Raw genomic sequence first — 16,111 nt, forward strand, 5'->3', positions numbered from 1 at the left:
TGCAGAGTGATGAGTGGCACATAGGTCTCCGAAGCAACTAAACAAGCAGCCGTAGAAAATACATAAACAAATTAGAGTAACTAGCCATGTTCCAATGAAACTTTATTTGTGGTCTGTCAAATCTGAATTTCATACAATTGTCATATGTCACAAAATATTCTTCTCTGGTTTCTTTTTAAGCATTTAAAAAATGTAAAATCTTCTTAGCTTGAGAGCTGTACAAAAACAAATGTCAGATACTTACCCGCGGCGGTAATGCTGCTCCCAGTTCTAGAGGGATGCTGGAATCTGCCTGCACGCTGCCTAGATTTATAGGGGCCGTATCCTACTTACCAGAACTCCCACCTGGAGGCCTCAGGTGTGGTAGTTCCTATAAAAGCCCACCCAGCTTGTCACTCTGGGCTGAGTTATTGCCTTACCTACCTTGTTTCTGAAGTTTGGCATACTTACCTTGGCCTGCATATGCTCACCTGGTTCCTGAAAGCCAAGCATACTTAACTAATACCTGCATATGCTCACCTTTTATTATTATTATTAACAGGTATTTGTAGGGCGCCAACAGATTCTGTAGCACTATAAACATAGTTGGTATACAGGATAACATTGATAGGGATCAAATGGGTAGAGGGCCCTGCCCAGAGTTGCACTGTTGTAGTCGGCTCTTATGAAGGCGATCTGCAAACAGCTGTGCTCATAGGCTTACATTCTAAGCGGTTCAAGGGAAAAGCAATGGTGTTAGGAAAGGTGTTGGTTGTATGCATCTCTGAATAGTAGATTTTTTAGGGAGCGCTTGAAGCTGTTAAAACTAGGGGAGAGTCTTGTGGAGCGAGGCAGGGAGTTCTACAAGATGGGGGCCAGTCTGGAGAAGTCCTGTAAACGGGAATGTGAGGAAGTAACAAGAAAGGAGGAGAGTAGGAGATCATGAGCAGAGCGAAGGGGACGGGAGGGAGAGTATCTGGAGACAAGGTCTGAAATGTAGGGGAGCAGTACAGTTGAGGGTTTTGTATGTCAGAGTGAAGATTTTGTGTTTAATCCTGGAGGCAAGAGGAAGCCAGTGAAGGGATTGGCAGAGAGGTGCAGCAGAAGAAGAGCAACGTGTAAGGAAGATGAGCCTGGAAGCGACATTCATTATGGATTGTAAAGGAGCTATTCGGCAGCTAGGTAGACCAGAGAGGACAGAGTTGCAGTAGTCGAGACGGGAAAGGATGAGAGAGTGGATTAAGATCTTAGTTGTGTCTTGTGTAAGGAAATGTCTAATTTTAGAGATGTTTTTAAGGTGGAAGCGGAAGGCTTTAGCCAAAGACTAAATGTGAGGAGTGAAGGAAAGGTCTGAATGAAGTGTGACACCAAGACATTGGTGCATGCGTGGTAGGGGTAATGATGGAATTATCAACAGTTATAGAAAATGGGGGGGGGGGGGGAGATTTTGGAAGAAGGGGGAAAAATAAGGAGTTCAGTTTTGGAGAGATTTAGCTTAAGATAGTGGGAGGACATCCAAGATGAGATATGAGAAAGACAGTTAGTGACACGGGTTAGTAAGGAAGGAGGTAGGTCTGGTGCAGAGAGGTAGATTTGGGTGTCATCGGCATACAAATTATATTGAAACACGTGGAACTTTATTAAGGAACCTAATGACGACGTGTAGATTGAAAAGAGAAGGGGACCGAGGACAGAGCCTTGTGGTACCCCAACAGAAAGTGGTAACGGGGCAGAGGATGCTCCGGAGAAGGCTACACTAAAGGTACAATTAGATAGATAGGAAGAGAACCACAAGAGAGCTGTGTCGCAGATGCCGAAGGATTGGAGGGTTTGGAGCAAAAGACGGTGGTCAACAGTGTCAAAGACTGCAGACAGATCAAGGAGGATAAGCAGAGAGAAGTAGGTTGTTGGTAACCTTGACAATTGATGTCTCTGTGGTGTGATGGGGATGAAATCCAGATTGCAGTGGGTCAAGAAGAGAGTTTAGTCTAATGAAATGGGATACACGTGCATATACAAGCTTTATGAGGAGCTTTGAGGCAAAAGGGAGTAGGGAAATAGGATGGTAGTTGGATGGGGAGGTTGGATTGAGGGAAGGTTTTTTGAGGATAGATGTGACCAGTGCATCTGGTATCCCGTGACAGTCTCACCAACAGTACCCGCTGGGTATCCTGTACCTATCTGTTATCCCGTGACAGTCTCACCAACAGTACCCACTGGGTATCCTGTACCTATCTGTTATCCTGTGACAGTCTCACCAACAGTACCCGCTGGGTATCCTGTACCTATCTGGTATTCCTTGAAACTCTCACCAACAGTACCCACTGGGTATCCTGTACCTGCTGTACCTTTTCTGGTATCCCGTGACAGTCTCACCAACAGTACCCGCTAAGTACCTGTACCTATCTGGTATCCCGTGACAGTCTCACCTACAGTACCCGCTGGGTATCCTGTACCTATCTGGTATCCCGTGACAGTCTCACCAAAGTACCGCTGGGTATCCTGTACCTATCTGGTATCCCGTGACAGTCTCACCAACAGTACCCGCTGGGTATCTTGTACCTATCTGGTATCATGTGACAGTCTCACCAACAGTACCCGCTGGGTATCCTGTACCTACTGTACCTTTTCTGGTATCCCGTGACAGTCTCACCAACAGTACCTGCTGGGTATCATGTACCTGCTGTACCTTTTCTGGTATCCCGTGACAGTCTCACCAACAGTACCCGCTGGGTACCCTGTACCTATCTGGTATCCTGTGACAGTGTCACCAACAGTACCCGCTGGGTATCCTGTACCTGCTGTACCTTTTCTGATATCCCGTGACAGTCTCACCAAAGTACCCGCTGGGTATCCTGTACCTATCTGGTATCCCGTGACAGTCTCACCAACAGTACCCGCTGGGTATCTTGTACCTATCTGGTATCATGTGACAGTCTCACCAACAGTACCTGCTGGGTATCCTGTACCTGCTGTACCTTTTCTGGTATCCCGTGACAGTCTCACCAACAGTACCCGCTGGGTACCCTGTACGTATCTGGTATCCCGTGACAGTCTCACCAACAGTACCCGCTGGGTATCCTGTACCTATCTGGTATCCCGTGACAGTCTCACCAACAGTACCCGCTGGGTATCCTGTACCTATCTGGTATCCTGTGACAGTCTCACCAACAGTACCCGCTGGGTATCCTATACCTGCTGTACCTTTTCTGGTATCCCGTGACAGTCTCACCAACAGTACCCGCTGGGTATCCTGTACCTATCTGTTATCCCGTGACAGTCTCACCAACAGTACCCGCTGGGTATCCTGTACCTATCTGGTATCCTGTGACAGTCTCACCAACAGTACCCCCTGGGTATCCTATACCTGCTGTACCTTTTCTGGTATCCCGTGACAGTCTCACCAACAGTACCCGCTGGGTATCCTGTACCTATCTGTTATCCCGTGACAGTCTCACCAACAGTACCCGCTGGGTATCCTGTACCTATCTGTTATCCCGTGACAGTCTCACCAACAGTACCCGCTGGGTATCCTGTACCTATCTGGTATCCTGTGACAGTCTCACCAACAGTACACACTGGGTATCCTGTACCTATCTGTTATCCCGTGACAGTCTCACCAACAGTACCCGCTGGGTACCCTGTACCTATCTGGTATCCTGTGACAGTCTCACCAACAGTACCCGCTGGGTACCCTGAACCTATCTAGTATACAGTGACAGTCTCACCAACAGTACCCGCTGGGTATCCTGTACCTATCTGGTAACCCGTGACAGTCTCACCAACAGCACCCACTGGGTTTCATGTACCTATCTGGTATCCTGTGACAGTCTCACCAACAGTACCTGCTGGTTACCCTGTAACTATCTGGTATCCTGTGACAGTCTTACCAACAGTACCCGCTGGGTATCCTGTGCCTATCTGGTATCCCGTGGCAGTCTCACCAACAGTACCCGCTGGGTATCCTATATCTGCTGTACCTTTTCTGGTATCCCGTGGCAGTCTCACCAACAGTACCCGCTGGGTACCCTGTACCTATCTGGAATCCTGTGACAGTCTCACCACCAGTCCCCGCTGGGTATCCTGTACCTATCTGGTATCCCGTGACAGTCTCACCAACAGTACCCACTGGGTATCCTATACCTATCTGGTATCCCGTGACAGTCTCACCAACAGTACCCGCTGGGTATCCTGTACCTATCTGGTATCCCGTGACAGTCTAACCAACAGTACCCGCAGGGTATCCTATACCTATCTGGTATCCTGTGACAGTCTCACCAACAGTACCCACTGGGTATCCTGTGCCTATCTGGTATCCCGTGGCAGTCACACCAACAGTACCCGCTGGGTATCCTGTATCTGCTGTACCTTTTCTGGTATCCCGTGACAGTCTCACCAACAGTACCCGCTGGGTATCCTGTACCTATCTGGTACCCCGTGACAGTCTCACCAACAGTACCCGCTGGGTATCCTGTACCTATCTGGTATCCTGTGACAGTCTCACCAACAGTACCCGCTGGGTATCCTATACCTGCTGTACCTTTTCTGGTATCCCGTGACAGTCTCACCAACAGTACCCGCTGGGTATCCTGTACCTATCTGTTATCCCGTGACAGTCTCACCAACAGTACCCGCTGGGTATCCTGTACCTATCTGGTATCCTGTGACAGTCTCACCAACAGTACCCCCTGGGTATCCTATACCTGCTGTACCTTTTCTGGTATCCCGTGACAGTCTCACCAACAGTACCCGCTGGGTATCCTGTACCTATCTGTTATCCCGTGACAGTCTCACCAACAGTACCCGCTGGGTATCCTGTACCTATCTGTTATCCCGTGACAGTCTCACCAACAGTACCCGCTGGGTATCCTGTACCTATCTGGTATCCTGTGACAGTCTCACCAACAGTACACGCTGGGTATCCTGTACCTATCTGTTATCCCGTGACAGTCTCACCAACAGTACCCGCTGGGTACCCTGTACCTATCTGGTATCCTGTGACAGTCTCACCAACAGTACCCGCTGGGTACCCTGAACCTATCTAGTATACAGTGACAGTCTCACCAACAGTACCCGCTGGGTATCCTGTACCTATCTGGTAACCCGTGACAGTCTCACCAACAGCACCCACTGGGTTTCATGTACCTATCTGGTATCCTGTGACAGTCTCACCAACAGTACCTGCTGGTTACCCTGTAACTATCTGGTATCCTGTGACAGTCTTACCAACAGTACCCGCTGGGTATCCTGTGCCTATCTGGTATCCCGTGGCAGTCTCACCAACAGTACCCGCTGGGTATCCTATATCTGCTGTACCTTTTCTGGTATCCCGTGGCAGTCTCACCAACAGTACCCGCTGGGTACCCTGTACCTATCTGGAATCCTGTGACAGTCTCACCACCAGTCCCCGCTGGGTATCCTGTACCTATCTGGTATCCCGTGACAGTCTCACCAACAGTACCCACTGGGTATCCTATACCTATCTGGTATCCCGTGACAGTCTCACCAACAGTACCCGCTGGGTATCCTGTACCTATCTGGTATCCCGTGACAGTCTAACCAACAGTACCCGCAGGGTATCCTATACCTATCTGGTATCCTGTGACAGTCTCACCAACAGTACCCACTGGGTATCCTGTGCCTATCTGGTATCCCGTGGCAGTCTCACCAACAGTACCCGCTGGGTATCCTGTATCTGCTGTACCTTTTCTGGTATCCCGTGACAGTCTCACCAACAGTACCCGCTGGGTACCCTGTACCTATCTAGTATACAGTGACAGTCTCACCAACAGTACCCGCTGGGTATCCTGTACCTATCTGGTAACCCGTGACAGTCTCACCAACAGCACCCGCTGGATATCATGTACCTATCTAGTATCCTGTGACAGTCTTACCAACAGTACCCGCTGGGTATCCTGTGCCTATCTGGTATCCCGTGGCAGTCTCACCAACAGTACCCGCTGGGTATCCTGTATCTGCTGTACCTTTTCTGGTATCCAGTGGCAGTCTCACCAACAGTACCCGCTGGGTACCCTGTACCTATCTGGAATCCTGTGACAGTCTCACCACCAGTCCCCGCTGGGTATCCTGTACCTATCTGGTATCCCGTGACAGTCTCACCAACAGTACCCACTGGGTATCCTATACCTATCTGGTATCCCGTGACAGTCTCACCAACAGTACCCGCTGGGTATCCTGTACCTATCTGGTATCCCGTGACAGTCTCACCAACAGTACCCGCAGGGTATCCTGTACCTGCTGTACCTTTTCTGGTATCCCGTGACAGTCTCACCAACAGTACCTGCTGGTTACCCTGTACCTATCTGGTATCCTGTGACTGTCTCACCAACAGTACCCACTGGGTATCCTGTGCCTATCTGGTATCCCGTGGCAGTCACACCAACAGTACCCGCTGGGTATCCTGTATCTGCTGTACCTTTTCTGGTATCCCGTGGCAGTCTCACCAACAGTACCCGCTGGGTACCCTGTACCTATCTGGAATCCAGTGACAGTCTCACCAACAGTCCCCGCTGGGTATCCTGTACATATCTGGTATCCCGTGACAGTCTCACCAACAGTAACCGCTGGGTATCCTGTACCTATCTGGTATCCCGTGACAGTCTCACCAACAGTACCCGCTGGGTATCCTGTACCTATCTGGTATCCCGTGACAGTCTCACCAACAGTACCCGCTGGGTATCCTGTACCTGCTGTACCTTTTCTGGTATCCCGTGACAGTCTCACCAACAGTACCCGCTGGGTATCTTGTACCTATCTGGTATCATGTGACAGTCTCACCAACAGTACCTGCTGGGTATCCTGTACCTGCTGTACCTTTTCTGGTATCCCGTGACAGTCTCACCAACAGTACCCGCTGGGTACCCTGTACGTATCTGGTATCCCGTGACAGTCTCACCAACAGTACCCGCTGGGTATCCTGTACCTATCTGGTATCCCGTGACAGTCTCACCAACAGTACCCGCTGGGTATCCTGTACCTATCTGGTACCCCGTGACAGTCTCACCAACAGTACCCGCTGGGTACCCTGAACCTATCTAGTATACAGTGACAGTCTCACCAACAGTACCCGCTGGGTATCCTGTACCTATCTGGTAACCCGTGACAGTCTCACCAACAGCACCCACTGGGTTTCATGTACCTATCTGGTATCCTGTGACAGTCTCACCAACAGTACCTGCTGGTTACCCTGTAACTATCTGGTATCCTGTGACAGTCTTACCAACAGTACCCGCTGGGTATCCTGTGCCTATCTGGTATCCCGTGGCAGTCTCACCAACAGTACCCGCTGGGTATCCTATATCTGCTGTACCTTTTCTGGTATCCCGTGGCAGTCTCACCAACAGTACCCGCTGGGTACCCTGTACCTATCTGGAATCCTGTGACAGTCTCACCACCAGTCCCCGCTGGGTATCCTGTACCTATCTGGTATCCCGTGACAGTCTCACCAACAGTACCCACTGGGTATCCTATACCTATCTGGTATCCCGTGACAGTCTCACCAACAGTACCCGCTGGGTATCCTGTACCTATCTGGTATCCCGTGACAGTCTAACCAACAGTACCCGCAGGGTATCCTATACCTATCTGGTATCCTGTGACAGTCTCACCAACAGTACCCACTGGGTATCCTGTGCCTATCTGGTATCCCGTGGCAGTCACACCAACAGTACCCGCTGGGTATCCTGTATCTGCTGTACCTTTTCTGGTATCCCGTGACAGTCTCACCAACAGTACCCGCTGGGTACCCTGTACCTATCTAGTATACAGTGACAGTCTCACCAACAGTACCCGCTGGGTATCCTGTACCTATCTGGTAACCCGTGACAGTCTCACCAACAGCACCCGCTGGATATCATGTACCTATCTAGTATCCTGTGACAGTCTTACCAACAGTACCCGCTGGGTATCCTGTGCCTATCTGGTATCCCGTGGCAGTCTCACCAACAGTACCCGCTGGGTATCCTGTATCTGCTGTACCTTTTCTGGTATCCAGTGGCAGTCTCACCAACAGTACCCGCTGGGTACCCTGTACCTATCTGGAATCCTGTGACAGTCTCACCACCAGTCCCCGCTGGGTATCCTGTACCTATCTGGTATCCCGTGACAGTCTCACCAACAGTACCCGCTGGGTATCCTGTACCTATCTGGTATCCCGTGACAGTCTCACCAACAGTACCCGCTGGGTATCCTGTACCTATCTGGTATCCCGTGACAGTCTCACCAACAGTACCCGCTGGGTATCCTGTACCTGCTGTACCTTTTCTGGTATCCCGTGACAGTCTCACCAACAGTACCTGCTGGTTACCCTGTACCTATCTGGTATCCTGTGACTGTCTCACCAACAGTACCCACTGGGTATCCTGTGCCTATCTGGTATCCCGTGGCAGTCACACCAACAGTACCCGCTGGGTATCCTGTATCTGCTGTACCTTTTCTGGTATCCCGTGGCAGTCTCACCAACAGTACCCGCTGGGTACCCTGTACCTATCTGGAATCCTGTGACAGTCTCACCACCAGTCCCCGCTGGGTATCCTGTACATATCTGGTATCCCGTGACAGTCTCACCAACAGTACCCGCTGGGTATCCTGTACCTATCTGGTATCCCGTGACAGTCTCACCAACAGTACCCGCTGGGTATCCTGTACCTATCTGGTATCCCGTGACAGTCTCACCAACAGTACCCGCTGGGTATCCTGTACCTGCTGTACCTTTTCTGGTATCCCGTGACAGTCTCACCAACAGTACCCGCTGGGTATCTTGTACCTATCTGGTATCATGTGACAGTCTCACCAACAGTACCTGCTGGGTATCCTGTACCTGCTGTACCTTTTCTGGTATCCCGTGACAGTCTCACCAACAGTACCCGCTGGGTACCCTGTACGTATCTGGTATCCCGTGACAGTCTCACCAACAGTACCCGCTGGGTATCCTGTACCTATCTGGTATCCCGTGACAGTCTCACCAACAGTACCCGCTGGGTATCCTGTACCTATCTGGTACCCCCGTGACAGTCTCACCAACAGTACCCGCTGGGTATCCTGTACCTATCTGGTATCCTGTGACAGTCTCACCAACAGTACCCGCTGGGTATCCTATACCTGCTGTACCTTTTCTGGTATCCCGTGACAGTCTCACCAACAGTACCCGCTGGGTATCCTGTACCTATCTGTTATCCCGTGACAGTCTCACCAACAGTACCCGCTGGGTATCCTGTACCTATCTGGTATCCTGTGACAGTCTCACCAACAGTACCCGCTGGGTATCCTGTACCTATCTGTTATCCCGTGACAGTCTCACCAACAGTACCCGCTGGGTATCCTGTACCTATCTGTTATCCCGTGACAGTCTCACCAACAGTACCCGCTGGGTATCCTGTACCTATCTGTTATCCCGTGACAGTCTCACCAACAGTACCCGCTGGGTATCCTGTACCTATCTGGTATCCTGTGACAGTCTCACCAACAGTACACGCTGGGTATCCTGTACCTATCTGTTATCCCGTGACAGTCTCACCAACAGTACCCGCTGGGTACCCTGTACCTATCTGGTATCCTGTGACAGTCTCACCAACAGTCCCCGCTGGGTACCCTGAACCTATCTGGTATCCTGTGACAGTCTCACCAACAGTACCTGCTGGTTACCCTGTAACTATCTGGTATCCTGTGACAGTCTCACCAACAGTACCCGCTGGGTACCCTGTACCTATCTGGTATCCTGTGACAGTCTCACCAACAGTACCCGCTGGGTACCCTGAACCTATCTAGTATACAGTGACAGTCTCACCAACAGTACCCGCTGGGTATCCTGTACCTATCTGGTAACCCGTGACAGTCTCACCAACAGCACCCACTGGGTTTCATGTACCTATCTGGTATCCTGTGACAGTCTCACCAACAGTACCTGCTGGTTACCCTGTAACTATCTGGTATCCTGTGACAGTCTCACCAACAGTACCCGCTGGGTATCCTGTGCCTATCTGGTATCCCGTGGCAGTCTCACCAACAGTACCCGCTGGGTATCCTATATCTGCTGTACCTTTTCTGGTATCCCGTGGCAGTCTCACCAACAGTACCCGCTGGGTACCCTGTACCTATCTGGAATCCTGTGACAGTCTCACCACCAGTCCCCGCTGGGTATCCTGTACCTATCTGGTATCCCGTGACAGTCTCACCAACAGTACCCACTGGGTATCCTATACCTATCTGGTATCCCGTGACAGTCTCACCAACAGTACCCGCTGGGTATCCTGTACCTATCTGGTATCCCGTGACAGTCTAACCAACAGTACCCGCAGGGTATCCTATACCTATCTGGTATCCTGTGACAGTCTCACCAACAGTACCCACTGGGTATCCTGTGCCTATCTGGTATCCCGTGGCAGTCACACCAACAGTACCCGCTGGGTATCCTGTATCTGCTGTACCTTTTCTGGTATCCAGTGGCAGTCTCACCAACAGTACCCGCTGGGTACCCTGTACCTATCTAGTATACAGTGTCAGTCTCACCAACAGTACCCGCTGGGTATCCTGTACCTATCTGGTAACCCGTGACAGTCTCACCAACAGCACCCGCTGGATATCATGTACCTATCTAGTATCCTGTGACAGTCTTACCAACAGTACCCGCTGGGTATCCTGTACCTATCTGGTATCCCGTGGCAGTCTCACCAACAGTACCCGCTGGGTATCCTGTATCTGCTGTACCTTTTCTGGTATCCAGTGGCAGTCTCACCAACAGTACCCGCTGGGTACCCTGTACCTATCTGGAATCCTGTGACAGTCTCACCACCAGTCCCCGCTGGGTATCCTGTACCTATCTGGTATCCCGTGACAGTCTCACCAACAGTACCCACTGGGTATCCTATACCTATCTGGTATCCCGTGACAGTCTCACCAACAGTACCCGCTGGGTATCCTGTACCTATCTGGTATCCCGTGACAGTCTCACCAACAGTACCCGCAGGGTATCCTGTACCTGCTGTACCTTTTCTGGTATCCCGTGACAGTCTCACCAACAGTACCTGCTGGTTACCCTGTACCTATCTGGTATCCTGTGACTGTCTCACCAACAGTACCCACTGGGTATCCTGTGCCTATCTGGTATCCCGTGGCAGTCACACCAACAGTACCCGCTGGGTATCCTGTATCTGCTGTACCTTTTCTGGTATCCCGTGGCAGTCTCACCAACAGTACCCGCTGGGTACCCTGTACCTATCTGGAATCCTGTGACAGTCTCACCACCAGTCCCCGCTGGGTATCCTGTACATATCTGGTATCCCGTGACAGTCTCACCAACAGTAACCGCTGGGTATCCTGTACCTATCTGGTATCCCGTGACAGTCTCACCAACAGTACCCGCTGGGTATCCTGTACCTATCTGGTATCCCGTGACAGTCTCACCAACAGTACCCGCTGGGTATCCTGTACCTGCTGTACCTTTTCTGGTATCCCGTGACAGTCTCACCAACAGTACCCGCTGGGTATCTTGTACCTATCTGGTATCATGTGACAGTCTCACCAACAGTACCTGCTGGGTATCCTGTACCTGCTGTACCTTTTCTGGTATCCCGTGACAGTCTCACCAACAGTACCCGCTGGGTACCCTGTACCTATCTGGTATCCCGTGACAGTCTCACCAACAGTACCCGCTGGGTATCCTGTACCTATCTGGTATCCCGTGACAGTCTCACCAACAGTACCCGCTGGGTATCCTGTACCTATCTGGTATCCCGTGACAGTCTCACCAACAGTACCCGCTGGGTACCCTGTACCTATCTAGTATACAGTGACAGTCTCACCAACAGTACCCGCTGGGTATCCTGTACCTATCTGGTAACCCGTGACAGTCTCACCAACAGCACCCACTGGGTTTCATGTACCTATCTGGTATCCTGTGACAGTCTCACCAACAGTACCTGCTGGTTACCCTGTAACTATCTGGTATCCTGTGACAGTCTTACCAACAGTACCCGCTGGGTATCCTGTGCCTATCTGGTATCCCGTGGCAGTCTCACCAACAGTACCCGCTGGGTATCCTATATCTGCTGTACCTTTTCTGGTATCCCGTGGCAGTCTCACCAACAGTACCCGCTGGGTACCCTGTACCTATCTGGAATCCTGTGACAGTCTCACCACCAGTCCCCGCTGGGTATCCTGTACCTATCTGGTATCCCGTGACAGTCTCACCAACAGTACCCACTGGGTATCCTATACCTATCTGGTATCCCGTGACAGTCTCACCAACAGTACCCGCTGGGTATCCTGTACCTATCTGGTATCCCGTGACAGTCTAACCAACAGTACCCGCAGGGTATCCTATACCTATCTGGTATCCTGTGACAGTCTCACCAACAGTACCCACTGGGTATCCTGTGCCTATCTGGTATCCCGTGGCAGTCACACCAACAGTACCCGCTGGGTATCCTGTATCTGCTGTACCTTTTCTGGTATCCCGTGACAGTCTCACCAACAGTACCCGCTGGGTACCCTGTACCTATCTAGTATACAGTGACAGTCTCACCAACAGTACCCGCTGGGTATCCTGTACCTATCTGGTAACCCGTGACAGTCTCACCAACAGCACCCGCTGGATATCATGTACCTATCTAGTATCCTGTGACAGTCTTACCAACAGTACCCGCTGGGTATCCTGTGCCTATCTGGTATCCCGTGGCAGTCTCACCAACAGTACCCGCTGGGTATCCTGTATCTGCTGTACCTTTTCTGGTATCCAGTGGCAGTCTCACCAACAGTACCCGCTGGGTACCCTGTACCTATCTGGAATCCTGTGACAGTCTCACCACCAGTCCCCGCTGGGTATCCTGTACCTATCTGGTATCCCGTGACAGTCTCACCAACAGTACCCACTGGGTATCCTATACCTATCTGGTATCCCGTGACAGTCTCACCAACAGTACCCGCTGGGTATCCTGTACCTATCTGGTATCCCGTGACAGTCTCACCAACAGTACCCGCAGGGTATCCTGTACCTGCTGTACCTTTTCTGGTATCCCGTGACAGTCTCACCAACAGTACCTGCTGGTTACCCTGTACCTATCTGGTATCCTGTGACTGTCTCACCAACAGTACCCACTGGGTATCCTGTGCCTATCTGGTATCCCGTGGCAGTCACACCAACAGTACCCGCTGGGTATCCTGTATCTGCTGTACCTTTTCTGGTATCCCGTGGCAGTCTCACCAACAGTACCCGCTGGGTACCCTGTACCTATCTGGAATCCTGTGACAGTCTCACCACCAGTCCCCGCTGGGTATCCTGTACATATCTGGTATCCCGTGACAGTCTCACCAACAGTAACCGCTGGGTATCCTGTACCTATCTGGTATCCCGTGACAGTCTCACCAACAGTACCCGCTGGGTATCCTGTACCTATCTGGTATCCCGTGACAGTCTCACCAACAGTACCCGCTGGGTATCCTGTACCTGCTGTACCTTTTCTGGTATCCCGTGACAGTCTCACCAACAGTACCCGCTGGGTATCTTGTACCTATCTGGTATCATGTGACAGTCTCACCAACAGTACCTGCTGGGTATCCTGTACCTGCTGTACCTTTTCTGGTATCCCGTGACAGTCTCACCAACAGTACCCGCTGGGTACCCTGTACGTATCTGGTATCCCGTGACAGTCTCACCAACAGTACCCGCTGGGTATCCTGTACCTATCTGGTATCCCGTGACAGTCTCACCAACAGTACCCGCTGGGTATCCTGTACCTATCTGGTACCCCGTGACAGTCTCACCAACAGTACCCGCTGGGTATCCTGTACCTATCTGGTATCCTGTGACAGTCTCACCAACAGTACCCGCTGGGTATCCTATACCTGCTGTACCTTTTCTGGTATCCCGTGACAGTCTCACCAACAGTACCCGCTGGGTATCCTGTACCTATCTGTTATCCCGTGACAGTCTCACCAACAGTACCCGCTGGGTATCCTGTACCTATCTGGTATCCTGTGACAGTCTCACCAACAGTACCCGCTGGGTATCCTGTACCTATCTGTTATCCCGTGACAGTCTCACCAACAGTACCCGCTGGGTATCCTGTACCTATCTGTTATCCCGTGACAGTCTCACCAACAGTACCCGCTGGGTATCCTGTACCTATCTGTTATCCCGTGACAGTCTCACCAACAGTACCCGCTGGGTATCCTGTACCTATCTGGTATCCTGTGACAGTCTCACCAACAGTACACGCTGGGTATCCTGTACCTATCTGTTATCCCGTGACAGTCTCACCAACAGTACCCGCTGGGTACCCTGTACCTATCTGGTATCCTGTGACAGTCTCACCAACAGTCCCCGCTGGGTACCCTGAACCTATCTGGTATCCTGTGACAGTCTCACCAACAGTACCTGCTGGTTACCCTGTAACTATCTGGTATCCTGTGACAGTCTTACCAACAGTACCCGCTGGGTATCCTGTGCCTATCTGGTATCCCGTGGCAGTCTCACCAACAGTACTCGCTGGGTATCCTATATCTGCTGTACCTTTTCTGGTATCCCGTGGCAGTCTCACCAACAGTACCCGCTGGGTATCCTGTACCTATCTGGTATCCCGTGACAGTCTCACCAACAGTACCCACTGGGTATCCTATACCTATCTGGTATCCCGTGACAGTCTCACCAACAGTACCCGCTGGGTATCCTGTACCTATCTGGTATCCCGTGACAGTCTAACCAACAGTACCCGCAGGGTATCCTATACCTATCTGGAATCCTGTGACAGTCTCACCACCAGTCCCCGCTGGGTATCCTGTACCTATCTGGTATCCCGTGACAGTCTCACCAACAGTACCCACTGGGTATCCTATACCTATCTGGTATCCCGTGACAGTCTCACCAACAGTACCCGCTGGGTATCCTGTACCTATCTGGTATCCCGTGACAGTCTAACCAACAGTACCCGCAGGGTATCCTATACCTATCTGGTATCCTGTGACAGTCTCACCAACAGTACCCACTGGGTATCCTGTGCCTATCTGGTATCCCGTGGCAGTCACACCAACAGTACCCGCTGGGTATCCTGTATCTGCTGTACCTTTTCTGGTATCCCGTGGCAGTCTCACCAACAGTACCCGCTGGGTATCCTGTACCTATCTTGAATCCTGTGACAGTCTCACCACCAGTCCCCGCTGGGTATCCTGTACCTATCTGGTATCCTGTGACAGTCTCACCAACAGTACCCGCTGGGTATCCTGTACCTATCTGGTATCCCGTGACAGTCTCACCAACAGTACCCGCTGGGTACCCTGTACCTATCTAGTATACAGTGACAGTCTCACCAACAGTACCCGCTGGGTATCCTGTACCTATCTGGTAACCCGTGACAGTCTCACCAACAGCACCCGCTGGATATCATGTACCTATCTAGTATCCTGTGACAGTCTTACCAACAGTACCCGCTGGGTATCCTGTGCCTATCTGGTATCCCGTGGCAGTCTCACCAACAGTACCCGCTGGGTATCCTGTATCTGCTGTACCTTTTCTGGTATCCCGTGGCAGTCTCACCAACAGTACCCGCTGGGTACCCTGTACCTATCTGGAATCCTGTGACAGTCTCACCACCAGTCCCCGCTGGGTATCCTGTACCTATCTGGTATCCCGTGACAGTCTCACCAACAGTACCCACTGGGTATCCTATACCTATCTGGTATCCCGTGACAGTCTCACCAACAGTACCCTCTGGGTATCCTGTACCTATCTGGTATCCCGTGACAGTCTCACCAACAGTACCCGCAGGGTATCCTGTACCTGCTGTACCTTTTCTGGTATCCCGTGACAGTCTCACCAACAGTACCTGCTGGTTACCCTGTACCTATCTGGTATCCTGTGACAGTCTCACCAACAGTACCCACTGGGTATCCTGTGCCTATCTGGTATCCCGTGGCAGTCACACCAACAGTACCCGCTGGGTATCCTGTATCTGCTGTACCTTTTCTGGTATCCCGTGGCAGTCTCACCAACAGTACCCGCTGGGTACCCTGTACCTATCTGGAATCCTGTGACAGTCTCACCACCAGTCCCCGCTGGGTATCCTGTACCTATCTGGTATCCCGTGACAGTCTCACCAACAGTAACCGCTGGGTATCCTGT

This window comes from Bombina bombina, chromosome 10 (genome assembly GCF_027579735.1).
Source record: "Bombina bombina isolate aBomBom1 chromosome 10, aBomBom1.pri, whole genome shotgun sequence".
Lineage (NCBI taxonomy): Eukaryota > Metazoa > Chordata > Amphibia > Anura > Bombinatoridae > Bombina > Bombina bombina.